Below are 19,631 nucleotides of genomic sequence, written 5' to 3' on the forward strand. Positions count from 1 at the left end.
GCCTCCCAAAGTTCTGGGATTACAGGCGTGAGGCTTTCTGAGTTTTATAGACCACAGACTTATTCCTTACTTTGGTTCCCACTCTTTATTGATGTTTTTGGATTCATGATTTTGTTGTAAATTATATACTGGCTTTGAACTTTATTCCTCCTCTTATTACCTCTTTAATGCTGGTGGGAGCTATCTGTTGAATATTCTACACTGGTCGAACTCAAGTTTCCCCCACCTCCAACCCCAACTCTACCTATGACATTCTTCCCTGGAATCCTACCTGATGGCAAAACTGGATAATAAGTTGATATTTGATTAATACTTCTTCATTACTGACAACAGTATAATAACCTCTGGATTTTAAAATGAACTTTTTCTGATCTAATTTAGTGTTCAGGGTGTTTATTTTTTCTCTGGGTTCCTTAGTAATTTTTAAAGTTTATTTTCCTTTGCTATATTAAATTTAGCTGCTATTGGTTGTTTAAAATATCTTTCGGAGGAAAACATAATATAAATTGAGAATAAAATATATATCATATATTTAATTCATTCTCCCTATCTTTATTGATCATATCCTATTTCTAAAATATAGTATTAGGTGTTTTGAAAAACACCGAGATGAATAAATCTTGGGATTATGTTTCAAAAAGCATATATACCAGTTATAGTGATAGAAAACTGATGTAAATAATAACAATATAAGGTAGAAAGTACATTGAGACGTATTTAAGAAACTCCCAAAAAGTAAAGGTGACTTCAGACTTGATGAATTTTGAAAGTCATCTTTAGTCAATTTGAACTTAGGCTGAGATTTTAAAACCAGGCAACTGTATACAATTACAATCTCATGAAGGAAGGAACATGGGAGGCTTTCACACCAAACGGATATTGTTCAAGTTGAGCTAAACTTCAGGATATATGTTAGTGCAAAGTGTAGAAGTATAAGTCACTATCAGATTATATAATACCTGTCACAGGAAAATTGCCCATTGTAATTTGGCAGTGAGTATCAAATGCATTTTAATAAGTATGTTGACATGGATGTTTTTCTTAAAGCAGCATATGATGGCATACAACAGTTCTGACAGGAGCTAGAAAATAATGAGATTGAATCTAAGGGAGTTGAAGTAGCAGGTCTTGCAAGCACCCAGCCCAGCAGCAATGAAATCATGCTAATTGAGAGAAGCACAGGCAGAAGCCGATAACTGGAGGCTACACCTATGAAGAATGTGCAAAAGCACCACAACAAATGATCTAGTCTTCTGCAAAATAAGAATAGCACATAAACAATTTGGTAGAGTGAACCGTAACAAACAAAAGGAAAATGCTGTTTGTTTTCTTGCCACATCCCTGTTTTAGATTACCCTCTTCCATGCTTCTATAAGAGTACCTGTTTTTCTTATTGTAAAATGTATTTTCCTTTGTTGCAAGCATCTGTTTATTTCTTGAGACAAATATATACAGATCCTAATTCCTGGACCTTGTGCATGTTACTTTACATAGCGCTATGATTTAAACGTTTGTCCCCTCCAAAATTAATGATGAAATGTATTTGCCACTTTAACAGTATTAAGAGGTAAGATATTTAAGAAGTGATTAGGACATAAGGGCCCTGCCTTCATAGCTGGGATCAAAACATTATAAAAGAGCAAACTGAGTTCCTTCTTGCTCTCTCACCCCTTGCCTTGTGCCATGTGATGATACACCAAGAAAATCATCATCAGAAATCAGAACCTTGATATTTCCAGGCTCCAGAACAGTGAGCCAATAAATTTTTGCACATTATGAATTACCCAGTCTGTGGTATACTGTTATAGCAGCTCAAACGTACTGAGATATATGGCAAAGGAGACTTTGCTGATGTCATTAAATCAACGTTCTTGCAATGGAGAGATAATTCTAAATTACGTACAAAGCCTTGATGTAATCATAACAACCATTGCAGGTGGAAGAGAGAACTGAGAGTCAGCAGAGAGGGTGATATGAAACAGAGACCGGAATAATACATTTTAAAGATGGAAGAAGGAGCCACAAGCCAAGAAATACATGTAGCTACTTTTACCTGAAAAAGGCAGGGAAATAGATTCTCCTATCAGAGCCTTCAGAAAGAGCCAGTCCATCTGACATCTTTACTGTAACCCAGTAAAACTAATTTTGGACTTCTGACTTCCATAACAAGATAATACATTCATGTTATTTTAAGCCACTTAGTGTGTGGTAACTTTTCACAGCAGCAATTGGAAATTAACACCCCTCTTTAACTTTCCACATCCTTCATTATACCATAAACTTTGTGAAATAGAATAAAGGTAATTTCTATCTCACTCATTTTTTAAGTTTTAAATCACAATATCCGCAGAGCCTGGCAAAATGCTTGGTACGTGGTATGTATTCAATAGTCAATGTATCTTTCATTAATTAAATGACCATATTTATTAAGAATAAAGATACACAATTAAAATTCAGAACACTGGATTCAACAATGAGTTTCTTTTAGACATAACTCAGCTAAAAGATATTAGGGATATGGTAACCTGAGTTGTAGAAATGTTTAAAACATGAATACTGGTATTCACAAAACAACAAACTAAATATTTTTATTTCAGTAGAAAAATTAAAATTTGACTAGTTGCAACTTTATAAATATATGAATTTGATAGATACATTGAAACTCTCACTATTATTATAACTGGGAATATTTTAGCAGATTATACAAGTTATGCAGCAACTAAAATTTCTGCTTAAAAGAGAGGATAATAAACAGGTGAAACTCGTTATTCTAGATATGAGTTTTATATCCAGAATGATGAGTTTTATATATTATAATAATATTTTCTATGTAAATTTGGATATGTCAATGATATCCACATACAATTTGGGATGATTAATTTATAATAATAAGGCAAATAAGACATGGAAAAATGCACCCCTAAACAATGAGGCTGTTCTTCGAAGGTTATTAAATAATATCAAAAAGATGCACTGATGTCACCTTCAAAAGGAAATGGAGTTAGAGGGGTCACTGTCCATTTGTTTTGCTCCTTTCAACATTCAGATGAGGCCTCAGACATGGAACAAGAATAGTATCCACACACAGCACTGCTGTTCTGCATGCATAATGTGATTTATAAAACTTGCTTCAAATAACAGGGAAAGGGCCCAGCACAAGGGTAATTACAAGCAGGATCATCTAAAGAATTTACAAAGACAGGAAGCTTGCAACTGAGAATGCATAGGTCTATCAGTAACACAAATAGCACCATGTGAGAGAATGATGTACAAATTATGAGGCAGAATGAACTTATTTAACAGCACCTGGGAACTTATCCAGGAATATTTTATGTTTTCTCTGAAAGAACATTAATGTGCATACAAAATAGGGCAATTTTCATGACAAAGTCCTAAATAGAGAGAACATTCAAATGTCATCGAATTATGCCTCCTTTAAAGCTGAAATATAAAATATCCTTTCAATTTTTTGACTAACAAAGTGTATATGATCTCTTTCTTGTATCTTTGATAGATTCTTATCATAAAGGCACCCATTTTAAGACATTATGAAAAATGATGGTGATTGTATTATAGCAATTGTAATACTGTATTTATTTAATTATACAATTACTGAACTTGTTCAATATTTAAAAGAATGCCGCAAACATCAAAGGCTGAAAAATTACTTTCCATCCCATACTTGAATACCAATATATGAATTAAATTTTAAAAATACTGCATAAATTTAGAAACAAGCACTTTTATTTCTTTTTTATATCATATTTAAACTATGTTTGCTTTTACATACATAAATTTTGATGTAATTTTGCTAATTAATTAGTATGCTTTCAAAAACATATTTGCTTTAAGACTTTTAGAAATGTTTATCTTTTCAGAAATATTTTTTAAATGTCTTTTATGTAGGGCTCAAGAAGCTAATGGAGCTGCATACAGTCCAGGTTGTATACACAAAAATGAGGCAAAAAGTCCACTTAACATCAATGAGTTCCATAGATTTCTATGTATCTATTAGTTCTATAACTTGTAGCCATGTTTGTAAACCCTAATATGGCAACTACCCTTGACCACATCAGAAACATTTAGGGCTTATGAGTTAAAGATGAGAAATAAAAAAATTCAGAGAAGTCTAGAGCTATGAAAGTTACGCAAAGAAAAATAAATATATAAAAAGTGGCAAATAACTGTGCCCATAGTGATCTATGCCTATATAAAAGTATTTTCCAACATATGGAAAATATATGTCTAATATGTTGGCTTGTTGACTACTGCCATTTAGAAATTTATATTTACTCTATAATAAAGTAAAATTGATTTTTTTCATAAAAATATTGAAAAATCAGGTTTTCTTTTTTTTAAATTATACTTTAAGTTCTAGGGTACATGTGCACAACGTGCAGGTTTGTTACATATGTATACATGTGCCATGTTGGTGTGCTGCACCCATTAACTCGTCATTTACATTAGGTATGTCTCCTAGTGCTATCCCTCCCCACAATAAGACCTGGCGTGTGATGCTCCCCTTCCTGTGTCCAAGTGATCTCACTGTTCAATTCCCACCTATGAGTGAGAACATGCGGCATTTGGTTTTCTGTTCTTGCCATAGTTTGCTGAGAATGATGGTTTCCAGCTGCATCCATGTTCCTACAAAGGACACAAACTCATCCTTCTTTATGGCTGCATAGTATTCCATGGTGTATATATGCCACATTTTCTTAATCCAGTCTGTCACTGATGGACATTTGGGTTGATTCCAAGTCTTTGCTATTGTGAATAGTGCCACAATAAACATACGTGTGCATGTGTCTTTATAGCAGCATGACTTATAATCCTTTGGGTATATCCCCAGTAATGGGATGGCTGGGTCAAATGATATTTCTAGTTCTAGATCCTTGAGGAATCGCCACACTGTTTTCCACAATGGTTGAATTAGTTTACAGTCCCACCCACAGTGTAAAAGTGTTCCTATTTCTCCACATCCTCTCCAGCACCTGTTGTTTCCTAAAAATCAGGTTTTCTATGAACGGTGTCCCTGAATTTAAAACTGTCTTCTCCATACACTTACATTTCCCAAGCCTTCGTATCTCCTGCTGAGACTCCATTTCTGAGTCTAAATCTGAATTCCCATATTGTTAATAATCTACATGTCCAAAGGAGACTGGGTAATTTTATTTTATTTGTTTGTTTGTTTGTTTGTTTTTGAGATGGACTCTAGTTCTGTTCCCCAGGCTGGAGTGCAGTGGTGCAATCTCGGCTCACTACAACTTCCACCTCCGAGGTTCACGCCATTTTACTGCATCCCTCTCCTGAGTAGCTGGGACTACAGGTGCCCGCCAGCACACCTGGCTAATTTTTTGTATTTTTAGTAGAGACAGGGTTTCATCGTGTTAGCCAGATGGTCTCGATCTACCGACCTCATGATCTGCCCACCTCGGCCTCCCAAAGTGCTGGCGTTACAGGCATAAGCCACCGTACCCGGCCTGTATTCCTAAAATCTATTGTTTTTCTTCCATTTTCTGCATCACTAAATGGCACAAAAGCCAAGAAATTACAATAGACTCTTTTGCTGCTCTTTTTCTGCCATATCCAATGAGTCATTTCATTTTTATAAAATTATCTCAATGTTACCTTCTTCTATCTTCAGATCATTTTCTTAAGTCACAGCAATCTTGCTTCCCACTTGCATTCTAGATCTAGCATGGAATGGACTTCCATCTCTAGACTTATCCTGACTCAGTAACCCCTTTCGATCTACTGCCAGTGATTTTTGAACCTATAGTTATGATCATGTCAGTCACCTGCTTAATAAACTTTAAGGACTTTCAACCATCTTCAAAATAAAGTTTGTGAAGGAGGAACATGTTAAATCAAAACATTTGTGTTTCAGGTAATTCCTAGTTCCTACCTGATTTAAGGGTTTTCTATGCATCAAATAAAAGGTATGCCTCATGGGGATGGCTGAATTTGATTGATTTTGAGGAAGTTAGTGCTTCTCTATGAACACCAAAATAGTGTTGGGGTTGAGTATTAAAAGTATAGGTGAGAAAATAGGTTCCAACAAATGATCTTGATGTTTTACGGTTCTTTGTTAAAGAAATTTCTCACCCAAAATGGGATTTTCATGTTAAGATCCAAACCTAATTGCCCAAGATCATTGAGAGTTTTGTTGTTGGTTTTGTTGTTTGTTTTGCTTGGTTTTGTTTCCTGTTTTAGTCTATTAAGCAGCTGGAAAGGCTTTAGGGAATGTTTTGCTGAAAAATAAAAGGTAAATGCATATCTATTTTTTTGTTGTTGTTACAGAAAGAAGATGGAAGAAGGAGGAAAGAAAAAGAAAAGGCAGGAGAATGGCGTAAACCCGGGAGGCGGAGCTTACAGTGAGCTGAGATCTGGCCACTGCACTCCAGCCTGGGCGACAGGGCGAGACTCCGCCTCAAAAAAAAAAAAAAGGGTATAAAGTAAATATAAATGCTGTCTTTATTTCTGGATCTAGCAAAGAGCTGTTTGAAAGAGCATTTGCTTATAAGACTACAAGGCTGACGTCTCCAATCCCTGCAATGCTCAAAGTCTGTGCCCTTCTAAGCAAAATCTAGTTTCCCTGAAAATTAGTCTAATGGAATGCCTGGGTGTAGGAATATTGATTCCAATGACAGTACTTACACAGATGGACCATGAGATAGTTCCGCTGGTTCTTCACTGACAACACAGAACACATGGATGATCATAACTTTCCCATATACCCTACTGGGGCAAAACCAGAAACTGAGAAAGCTAGATGAGAGAATAATGATGTAGAAGGGGAGTTCTCCACTAGGAAGAATCCGATGAGTAGATAGACACAAGGACCAAGAGGGCCTAACTTTGGGCTGTGGAAGTGGAGTTACACTCATAGCAGCCGTAGTGAGTCACTGTGGGAGAACCACTAAGCCTCAGTCATGAAGAGCAAGCGGGCTTGCTGTTATAGGAGCTAAACCCTGAACCCTTCCACCATGGTTACAGAGAGCTTCTAGGGGACAACATGAGACAGCTTAGCACTTCCCCAATATTATGAGGAAACCCAAAGGCCCAGATGTCATTTGGGAAAGGAGAACCAAGAAGAAGGACTTCAAAACAGGAAGAAACCATGAACGGTTAAGTAATTTACAAACTAGACTCTTCTATATTCTCTTATTTTATTTATTTATTTATTTTTGAGAGAGAGTCTCACTCTTTACCCTTGATGAAATGCACTGGCCCAATCACGGCTCATGGCAGACTCAAAATCCTGGTCTCAAGAAATCTTCCAGACTCAGCCTCCTAAAGTGCTGGGATTACAGGCATGAGCCACAGCACCTGACCTAGACTGTTTTAAACTAGATTTCCCTGAGAAAACTTTCACTGAAAAAATCAAAATTATCCCACTGTCATAAAGAAAACTATCTGTTATAGAAAATTACATTTTTGTATGTTTAAACATGTCATATAAATATTTGCACTCCACTATGAGAACAAACTACTTATAAGTCATTTCAATCATTAATGAATATCATAATTGAGGGCCTGTGCTGGGTGCCAGAAATCTACCAGTGAGCAAAACAGCACTGATCTTTGTCCGCAGTAAGTTTACAGATCAGAGGAAACAGAAAAATAAACAGATAAATAAAACAGGTCTGAAAATTGCGTATGAGAACCCAAAGCAGAGGTACCTAACCAGGTCAAAAAAAAAAAAAAAAAAAAAAAAAAAAAGGAAGAAATGGAGGAAATTGTGCCTAATAACTTGGTATTTTTCTGCATCCATTCAATGTTCTAGCTACATTTCTTCACATGTCCCATTATTAAGGTCCACGCTTCCATGCAGTTGCATATGTTGCTCCCAGCACTACTTTCCTGTTACTGCGCTAACAAATTGCCGCACTTTTGCAGCTTAAAAACAACACAAATGGATTATGTTACAATTCTGGAAGTCAGAAGTTCTAAAATCAAAGTTTTCACAGGGCCGGGTTCTTCTGGAGGCTGCAGGAGAAAATCTGTTTCCTTGTCTTTTTCTGCTTCTAGAGGCTTCCTGCATTCTTTCCCTTGTAAGCCTTCCTTCCTCCCAGCATTCCAGCCTCTGCTTTTGCCATAGTATCTTTTTCTCTCTGACTTGAACTTCTTGCCTGCCTCTTATATAAACCCTAGTGTCTACACTGGGTGCACCAGGATACTTCAGGATAACCCTCCAATCTCACGACCTTTATCTTAATTATATCTGCAAAGCCCCTTTCGGCATGCAAGGTAAACATATTAACAGATTTCAGGGATGAGGCCATGCCCGTTTGTGGGTGGGGGTGGTTGTAGGAAAAGCATCATGTAACTTACCACTCTTTGGTCACTGGAATTTCCATCTGGATCTTTTTAGAATTAATCACTACCATTTACTAAAGTGTGGATGGTAGAAAAAAAAAAAAAAAAAGAAGACAGATAAAGGGCAAAGAAAAGCAAATGGGAAGGAAGGAAGGAAAGAAGGAAGGAAGAAAGTCAACCACAGATCATCACAGAAAAAAAATAATAATACTGATTACTAATGAATCGTTAAAAGTAAAAACTGCAGGATAGCTAATGCTATACCTATTTTGAAAGTGAGATTTCAAACGACCTCTCCAATTTGCCTTCACTTTTATGTCCAAAGGTATGACCATCAATCTATCTTAAAGTCAGCAAAAGAACTTCAGATCCACTTTTGAAGTCATTTGAAATGGCTTTAAACTCATTCAAAAATAGTCATATGTTAGCCTTAACAACATGTCTACAGCATACTTTTACTTCTCTGGCTCAAAAATTGTGCTGTTAGGTCGGGCGCGGTGGCTCAAGCCTGTAATCCCAGCACTTTGGGAGGCCGAGATGGGCAGATGATGAGGTCAGGAGATCGAGACCATCCTGGCTAACATGGTGAAACCCCGTCTCTACTAAAAAATGCAAAAAAACTAGCCGGGCGAGGTGGCGGACGCCTGTAGTCCCAACTACTCGGGAGGCTGAGGCAGGAGAATGGCGTAAACCCGGGAGGCGGAGCTTGCAGTGAGCTGAGATCCGGCCACTGCACTCCAGCCTGGGTGACAGAGACTCCGTCTCAAAAAAAAAAAAATTGTGCTGTTACCAGGTGGATCTCAGAGAATGAGACATATAGGATGTTTCATAGAGTATTCTTAGCTCTACAACATCTTCGCTCAATTTATCCTACTAAGTTCGAATTACTGACCTTCAGGGCATGGAAATAGATTTACTCTTTTAGCATTTTACAAAGCATTGTCTAATATGTAAAACCCATCAGCTCACATAAGTTTCCTGTTAAACTAAGATATTATGCCTGATTATAGGATATAATCCAAAATATGACTCTTATTTAATGTGAAATTATCTATATCTATATATTTCAACAACATAAAATCTATAGAATGTCTCTAGCACTAGATAAGAAAACAATACCTTCTTGTTATATATAATATTTGTTCAATATATTTTTCTTTTAAAAAATGTATGTCATGTAGGCCCTCCACCAGTGGGTATATGTGTACAATTTTCATCTAACATATAGTATTTATAAAAGTTGTTCAGTTGTTTACTACTGAGATGTTTTGAACCTCTAATATAGATAGATAGATAGATAGATAGATAGATAGATAGATAGATAGACAGACAGATAGATAGATGATAGGTAGATAGATGATAAATTATAGATAGATAGATGATAGATATACAGATAACAGATAGATACAAAGATGATAGATAAATAGATGATAGATAGACAGATGATAGATAGATGGATATATAGATGATAGATAGGTAGAGAGATGATAAATTATAGATAGATGATAGATACATAGATGGCAGATAGATACATAGATAGATGATAGATAAATAGATGATAGATACATAGATGATAGAGATAGATGTTAGATGGATAGATAGATAGATAATAGATAGATGGATAGATGATAGATAATGGATAGATAGATGATAGATAGATGGATGAGAGACAGATAGATGATAGATAGATACATACATACATACATATATACATACATACAGAGATACATAGATAGATGATCTTTTAGTCCCCATAGAAGTAGCTCTTCATTATTGAAGGATAATTCACTAAAGACATTAAGGCAATTCATCTTAAAAGTATCTGTGCTCTCATTTGCTGTGCAGCAAACCTCTCACATGAACAAATTTGTCTTCATGCTCTTCTCTTCAAAGTCACAGCAATATTTCAAATTACCTTTAAAGCAGTATTTTCTGAGAAATAATTGCATTTTTCTTTATTGTCATATGGTCCTCTAGATATTTTTGCTTGTCACCAAGGGAAGGAGATCAAGTGGCTCCCCGGTGATAGGTGATGTTACCTTGGATGCAGACGGCATCCCTAACCAGATACTGAACCTGCTGGCCCTTGATCTTAAACTTCCCAGCCTCCGGAATTGTCAGAAAAAAATTTCTGTCTTTCAGGAATTACCCAGTATCAAGCATATTCTTATAGCAGCACAAACAAAGACAGGGAGGCTTTTGGTATCTCTCCTCTGAATTATCAGAATTAACTTCGAAATGGTTTTTCTACTTTCACTTTCCAATAATTCTCAATACAAATGTATGATTACATAAACATTTGCTCAAGAACCTGTATAAACAGACTGGTGGATAATGACTAGCTCTTCAGGATATGCATGGCTCAAGAGAAATGAAATATCTTGGGGATATGGTTACTTAAGTGATACTGTCACAGTGAATTTCATAAAAGATGGTGCTACCAGACCAATCTGAAGACAAATAAAGTATTTCACAGCCACAAGTTCTGTCTTCAAATTTATTTTGCTTGCATACTTACAAACCTACAAAAAAGAAACTGGTACAATGGTAGGAAATTGTTGCTGCTAAATCATCTCCACCACTGGAAAAGTCATAAAACGGGTATCTTTTTGAAAGCAAATCAGTTATATTATCTCTTTGGATTAAAGCTAAAATATTATACTTGAGTTATGTAATTGTTATCTCTAACAATCAACAAGGCAGCGCCAAGGCATTAACCAATAACAAAAAACAAACACATCAGAATAGCTAAATGGAATGAAGTGTTTTTTGTTTTTTGTTTTTTTTTTTTCTTTTGAAATCGTAAACCTCTAGGTGGTTAGCATTAAGGTAGAGAGTACACTGAGGTAATACGATTGTTTCTGGTTTAATTGTTTTCGGCAGTAGTGAATTTTCAAAATATTGAAGGGTTATGAAGTGTGACTTGTGAAAAAGTTTTAGCAATCTTGAAGCAAATATTGCTTTAAAATATTGGGTTATGATGATAATGAATTCAATATCAGTTTAGAACCAAAATGTTTCTGCATAAAGATGGCAATGGTATATGTCAATTAGAAATAAAACAAAAGCAGTTGCTTCCTATGTAATGAATTCAAGAGCTAATAGTTCAAAATATTTCAAATAGTTTCATCAAATAGATGAAAATACCAAATGTATAACATTAAATTATGTTAGGTATGAATGATTAGGAAACTCAGTGAGGTTGGAATGACTTGATTATCAATGAAATATATTTATGTATACATGGAAATAAAGTACTTATACTTGTATTATTTTATCTTCATCCATCTATTGATCTGTCGATCTATTTATCTAGTTACCTATCTTTTATATGAAATTTATTATGAAAATTTGAATACCGTCTGTCTTCATTGTGGTCCATGAGGTCCTTGAACCCAGAAACCATGTTTCATTTGGTGCTGTATTCTCAGTTTATGCATATGATTGATAGGAACTTCACAAATATTTGTTAAATTAATTATTGGTTATTTCATTAATATTATATGAGAATAGGTACAGTTAAACTTCTTTGACATTAGATATGAGAGCTAGAAATGTTTAGTTAATGTGTGAGCTTATTCCCATTTAAACAGGTATATATAAGTCTTGGGTAAACTATACCTATTGTGCATTCCCAGTGTGAAACTACTATGGCTACTGATTCTTTTGTTGTTGTTCATTTTTTGGGACAGAGTCTGTCGCCCAGGCTGGAGTACAGTGTCATGATCTCGGCTCTCAGATGCAACCTCTGCCTCCCAGGCTCAAGCAATTCTTCTGCCTCAGCCTCCCAGGTAACTGGGATTACAGACATGCACCACCACGCCTGGCTAATTTTTGTATTTTTTGTAGAGATGGGGTTTCACCATGTTGGCCAGGCTGGTTCCAGAGGCCAGTAAGTATCTGACCTCAAGTATCTGCCTACCTCGGCCACCCAAAATGCTGGGATTACAGGTGTGAGCCACCACACCTGGCCTCGAATTGCATTCTTGTGTTGCATTTTATCTATGTTGCTTTGTGAAAAATCAAAAGCATTATGACATCAATACAATGTCATTAACTTGACATCTGAGCAAACTGGGCTCATATCCTAGCTCACCCTTTATTAAATTCAATGACCTTATGAAAGTCTCTTGACATATTTGAGCCTCGATTTTTCTTATTTGTTATATGTGGACAAAGATTGCTGTGAAGAGTAAATGTGATGTGTAAATATCCCATACATAATAGGATTACAGTAAGTTTTAGTTAAGTTTATTTTTAATCACTCGCAAAGCATACATATGATATATATAACATCATTTAATTTAACATTATATTTTGCCATATTTATATAAGCTTTTCAATGAAACATGAATTCGAAAATGTTTGATTTTAAAAATTTACTTTGATTAAATATGTGTTTGGTTCCCAGGTTTCTGCCAGATACCTTTCAACTAAAAATCATGTTATTTATACGTTTCTCCATGTAAACAAGATGCATTTTTTAAGTAACCTACCATATGCCAAACATTAAATGACATGTGATGTAATCACTAATACTCGTATTTTTAAAATTAGTTACAGTTAATAGATGCGTAACATCTAAATATGTAAATATTCACAGGAATTTTCAGACATGTTGAGAATATTGCCAAAGGTAACTATATAGAACATATATACACAGATTGAATTTTCAAATAAAAAGAAAATGTTTGTGTGCACTGCTCATTCTTTATTTATTCTATAACTAAATGATTGAGGTATTGCTAAATAACTTTTAAAGTATGTCTAATCATGCTTCTTAGCATATTATGCATATCTTCATATGTCACCCCAAATAGCTCTCCCATAAAGAGCTAATTTTATTATATTCCTCCTCCACTGAAATCATCAAGGGGGACAAATGTGATGAAAATGTGTCTGGGAAGGGTTTTTAATATTGTAAATATAATGTACAGTGTTTTTGAGACTGCCTTTATAAAAATAACAAAACCCTAAATCAAGTGATAGAAAAATTGCAGGTTAAACAATGTAAGACTTCAGGTTTTTCACATTACCTGTCAATGTCTTTCCCTCTACCGATAATCTTTGACTGTTCAGAAATGATACCAACATATACTATGAAAAGGCAAAGGAAAAATGTAGAATATGTGATATTTTGATTTATAATAACTTTGGTGTTATTTTCACTTCCTGACACACAGCCCCTAATGCTAATGAGTTGGCTCCTGACAGGCAGCTCCTGGATAGCCTTAGAATGGGGGCTGGTTGTCAAGGGAACCACCTGTGTAATTAGAGGATTGGAAGTGTCACTCTCTTTCCCCTCACCTCTGGGGAGGAAAGAAAGGATGAAGGTTGAGTTGATTGCAATGGCCAATGATTTAGTCAATCATGTTGACCTAATGAAGCCTCCATAAAAACTAAGAAGCATAGAATTTGGAGAGCTTCCAGGTTGCTAAACATATGGAGGTGCCTAGAGGGTGGTATACCTGGAGAAGCCATAGATGCTCTGAGCCCCTTTCTATATACCTTGCCCTATTAATCTCTTTATCTGGCTGTTCACCTGTATTCTTAGTAAAATTCTTTATAATAAACCAATGAATGTATGTAATCATTTCTCTGAGCTTTGTGAGATGCCCTAGCAAATTACTGAGCATGAGAAGAAGATCTCAGGCAACTCTGCTTTGTAGCCAAGTTAGACAGAAGTTGTGGATTATCTGGAAATCTATTAATATGGTTTGGATCTGTGTCCCCACCCAAATACCATGTCGAAGTGTAATCTCCAATGTTGGTAGTGGAAACTGGTGGGAGGTAATTAGATCATGGAGGCAAATTTCCCCTTTGGTTCTCTTCCTGTGTGTATTAGTCTGTTTTCACACTGCTGATAAAGACATACCCAAGACTGGGCAAGATCCAAAAAAAGGAGGTTTATTGGACTTACCGTTCCTCATAGCTATGGATGCCTCACAACTGTGACGGAAGATGAAAGGCACATCTCACATAGTAGCAGACAAGAGAAGAGAGCTTGTGCAGGGAAACTCCCCTTTTTATGTTTTTTTATTTTTTATTTATTTATTTATTTATTTATTTATTTATTTATTTATTTATTTATTTTTGAGGCGGAGTCTCGCTCTGTCGCCTGGACTGGAGTGCAGTGGCTGGATCTCAGCTCACTGCAAGCTCCGCCTCCCGGGTTTACGCCATTCTCCTGCCTCAGCCTCCGGAGTAGCTGGGACTACAGGCGCCCGCCACCTCGCCCGGCTAGTTTTTGTATTTTTAGTAGAGACGGGGTTTCACCGTGTTAGCCAGGATGGTCTTGATCTCCTGACCTCGTGATCCGCCCGTCTTGGCCTCCCAAAGTGCTGGGATTACACTTTTAAAACCATCAGATCTCCCAAGATGTATTTACTATCATGAGAACAGCGTGGGAAAGACCTGCCCCCATGATTCAATTACCTCCCGCTGGGTTCCTCCCACAACACGTGGAAATTCAAGGTAAGATTTGGGTGGGAACGCAGTCAAACCACATCACCATAATAGAGTTCTCATGATATCTGGTTGTTTGAAAGTGTGTGGAAGCTCCCACCTCTCTCTTCTTCCTGTTCCAGGCATGTAAGATGTCCCTGCTTCCCCTCCACCTTGTACCGTAATTGTAAGTTTCCTGCGGCCTCCCCAGAAGCTGCTGTGCTTTCTGTACAGCCTGCAGAGCTGTGAAACTATTAAACTTATTTTCTTTATAAATTACCCAGCCTCAGGTATTTCTTCATAGCAATGCAAGAACTGACAAATATACTACTACTTGTAGCTGGGACTTGAAGTGGGAGAGGAGGAATCTTGTAAGACTGAGTGCTTAACCTGTGGGGTCTGCACTAACTCTGATTGCTATCAAAATTAAATTGAACTGGAAGGCATGGAGCTGGCATCTTACAATTTAATTTAATTTTGCTGTTGATTCTGCATGGCTGGTAGGAGGATTGATGGTGTGAGAAAAACTCTACACACCTGCTGTCAGAAGTGAAGTATTGAGAGTGACAGGATAGTGTAAGTAGTACAGGGAGTATAACTGATTTTTTCCTATAGACAAGATAACTCTTTTTCTTTACCTCTGCACACTTTTCTTCTAACTGAGGCTGTCCTATTGTTTTGTTCCCACTACCCCTTGTTAGTTCTTTAAGCCCAATCCTCAATTCCAAAGTGGGTGCATTCTGTTTAGCCAATACGAAGGGACTGCCTGGAGACAGCCTGACTTTCTCACTATCTAAAATTTCTAGATAGAGTTTAGGGACTTATGTTGGATGAGGGTCGTGGGAAATCTACAAGAGACTCCTTGGCCTCATTATTTCAGACTTGAATGATAAAAACATGGCTAAACAACAGAACAGAGATAATTGCTTTTGAAATTTTCGTGACTCTCTATTTAAATTAAAACTGTTAAAACCCCAAGGAGAAACATTTATTTTTCATCTTTTTCAATGCTTTTCTTAGAGCCATGAATCCTAGACATAAACCATAAAGACCCTTCACTAAAAACCCGGCATAGAAGGCAGTGCAATCTGCATAGGGGTACATGGCAGACATGCAGATGAGAAGGCACTGGTATCACTTCAGGGATCCTTTATTAACCCGAAAAGCTCTTCTAAGGTCTGGCTGGAAATCTGACTCCTGAGACCTGGAAGTTAGGTATGGATGACTGTGCCAGTTGCAAAGTAACTTCAACCTCTGCCTTATAAGCCAATAAGACCTATAAGGCAGAGGCTGGGGCTAAGTGTTAATGAACAAACTTCCCTAGTCTTTGTACCTCACCCTGTTAGTCAGAATTTTACTTGGTTCTGGCTACAAAAAACTATCATCTTACCAGAGCCACATCTACTTTCCAATAAAGTATATCCTTTGCTGTAAGTAGCTGTGCCTTTGAGTAAGTTATGTAAAAATTTTAATACTGCTGTAAGTGTAACAAACCACTAAATCCATGAAATCCATAGACTTCTAGAATCTTGAGCTCCCAAAGTTTCCTCCAGAAAAATGCCTTACCTGAATTGCTCTGTGCTTATGGTCAATTTCTGATGCTGCATCTGCCTGTTTCCACCAAGACTCACTTTCCCATGCCTCTGGAGTTTCCTTTAGTGTGGACAGCACATCTAAATGTGCTCCAGGCACACTGGACTCTCTACTGTTGAATTTGCAGGGCTGGTAGATACGGTTCTGACTCAGGGCCTTTGTGCTTCCCACTCTCCTCTGGAATGCTCTCTCATGGTTACCTACATAGTAACTGACCACTACCCTAGGCTAGGAACTTCTCCTGGGGACACAGGGGTGCCAAGGCAGCTCTGCGAGACCACATGGGTCTTACACATAGTCTCTGTAGTAACTGTCTTTCCTTGCAGTGTCTGTGTAGTTCCTCAAGAGTGGAGGCCCTGGGGGAATATCAACTCACCTTTTGTGGACTCCCTCTTTTTAAAGTACCAGCATACTCCCTGGGGTGGGGCAGATGAAGACATTAATCACATAACAAAGGTGTCAGAGGAAAGAATGGAAACATTTGAGAAAGGAAGTGCAAATGGATAGATACTGTGAAAGCGTAGACCATAAGTTTAGTGAGGAGTTTTTATTCCTTAAAGGTTGGCTTAAAGAATGATTGGGGAAATAAAATCTATGAAAAGATTGGATTCCAAGGAGACAAATCTTAAGATTCCAGATAGAGGAAGAAGCTTGATGAGCTTAGCATTTTGTAGCCTAATTAGCGGGCTCCAGGCTTTCTAACAAATTCTGAATGAAACGTTGGTAACCATGGTGCTGGACCAAATTCTGAATGAAACGTTGGTAACCATGGTGCTGGACCATTCATTGAGGAATAAGGTCTCTGCCCGCCACACAATCGTCATTCCAAGGGGACTCAATGAGAGTGTATTAGATAGCTAGATTATCTGGAGGGCTTCTATCTTTATAGGATAGATTTTTTTTTTTTTTTTTTTTTTTTGACAGAGTCTCACTCTGTCGCCCAGGCTGGAGTGCAGCGGTGTGATCCCAGCTCAATGCAACCTCTGCCTCCCGGGTTCAAGCAATTCTCCTGCCTCAGCTTCCTGAGTAGCTGGGGATAGATGATTCTTAATATTCTTGGAGAGTAACAATCACCTGCAGAACTTCTTAAATATATCCATGAGCAGACCTAGGCACAGAGCTACAGAATCAGGAGTCCCATTATTCCATTGAGATTTTAAGCATTGTCTTTGCACATACAGATGTAGGTTTGGAAGTGTGACCATTTTAACTCTTTGTTCCAGTTAATAGATTTACTTATAATTCCAGATTTATCTAAACATTTTAAGTTTCTTCTTATAAAGAATAAAGGATTTGATATAAATATATGTTATAAATTATTTACTTAAATAACATGAAGTTTTGGAAATTGCTTCTTTATATTATCTTTTTAAATCTTCTTTAAACCAACAAGCACACTTGACTAGGAAGTTATCTTTAAGTATGCAGGGCTCATGTTTTCTAATATTTTGAAATTGTTCTCATGGTTCTTCATAATTTTCTCTTGTTCTTCATATATAATCACAAGGTGGAATAAAAAGTTAAGGTTTTGGGGCTAAGAGGATCTAGCTCTGCTAGAAAATCATCTGGCTTGCCCTCAATTTCCTCTGTGTAAAGTGTAAGCACTTGAAAACGAGGGTTTTTTTTTTAAGTTTTGTGTGGATAGTAACCCATGTCTATCACAAAACTTCAACAAATGTAATGAAAGTAACTTGGCTTTCAAAAAACCATATCTCTAAATCAAATTGGTACATATGCTGCCATTCAGCTGTCATTTCTAACAAAATATTTTAAACGAAACTTCTTATTTTGCTGTCAAAACTAGCTTCTCATTATGGCTTCCTTATTTCTGTCTGAGATCTTTTCTTTCCATCATTCTCATTCTACATTTTGAAATCTGCCCTCACCCTAAGTTGTTCTCACATTTTCCATACCCAGTTGCCCAGCGCTGTTGATTATTATTTATTATATTTCTCAACTATTTCATGACTTTATTTTCTTTACCCCTGCTGCTATAATCTACCTTAATGGCTACTATATACTACTCCAAATTAAAATGTCTAGTTAATATGAAACATACTTCACTTGAGGGCCGGCGCGGTGACTGGTGCCTGTAATAACAGCACTTTGGGAGGCCAAGGTGGGCAGATCACTACGTCAAGAGATCGAGACCATCCTGGCCAACATGGTGAAACCCATATCTACTAAAAACACAAAAATTAGGGCCGGGTGCCGTGGCTCACACCTTTAATCCCAGCACTTTGGGAGGCTGAGGCAGGTGGATCACGAGGTCTGGAGATCCACCTGGCTAACATGGTGAAACCTAGTCTCTACTAAAAACACAAAAAATTAGCTGGGTGTGGTGGCAGGCACCTATAGTCCCAGCTACTCGGGAGGCTGAGTCAGGAGAATGGTGTGAACCCAGGAGAGGGAGTTTTCAGTGAGGAGAAATCGCGCCACTGCACTCCAGCCTGGGCGAGAAAGCGAGATTCTGTCTCAAAAAAAAAAAAAAATACAAAAATTAGCTGGGCATGGTGGCTTGTGCCTGTAGTCCCAGCTACTCGGGAGGCTGAGGCAGGAGAATGGCTTGAACCCGAGAGGTACAGGTTGCAGTGAGCCGAGATCGTGCCGCTGCACTCCAGCCTGGCGACAGAACGAGACTCTGTCTGAAACAAACAAACAAACAAACAAACAAAAAACTTCACTTATAGGCAGTCTTAATGAAATACTAAGCCCTTTAGCCTAGAATTCAAACATTTCCATAAGCACACCTCTCTAAGCTGCTCCATGAAATAGTTACAATGGTTAATATAGAAACACTATTATTGCCAATGTGAAGATGAGAAAACACTTCAGTTAAAAAACTTGCTCAATGCCATAATATATCAACAAATCCACTAAAGAGGATTTTCTTTAAAAAAAAAAAAAAGAGAGAGAGAGAGAGAAAGAGAGAGAAGTAAAGACTTTATTTCGGTGAGGAGTTTGTAAACCAGAAAAATGCAGCCTTCAGTACAAAACAAAGGTGCATTCGAGAGAACAAGGAGAAGGACTGTCTTTATTTACAGAGAAAGTTTCTCACTCTGGTTTACTTATGCAAATGAAGGATGCAAAATTGTTTAGTTCCGATTGGCTGATGCTTGTTGAGTTTTGATTGCAGATGCAGGTCACAGTCTATTGATTGATTCAGGCTGCACAAACAGGAATAGGTAGCTATGAAAGTCCCAAAGTTAGGTGAGGCCTAGGGGTTTTCCAAGAACACAGAGTATGTGTATGGCCTCCAGTCACCAAATGGCTGC

Source organism: Piliocolobus tephrosceles, chromosome 4 (genome assembly GCF_002776525.5).
Source record: "Piliocolobus tephrosceles isolate RC106 chromosome 4, ASM277652v3, whole genome shotgun sequence".
Classification (NCBI taxonomy): domain Eukaryota; kingdom Metazoa; phylum Chordata; class Mammalia; order Primates; family Cercopithecidae; genus Piliocolobus; species Piliocolobus tephrosceles.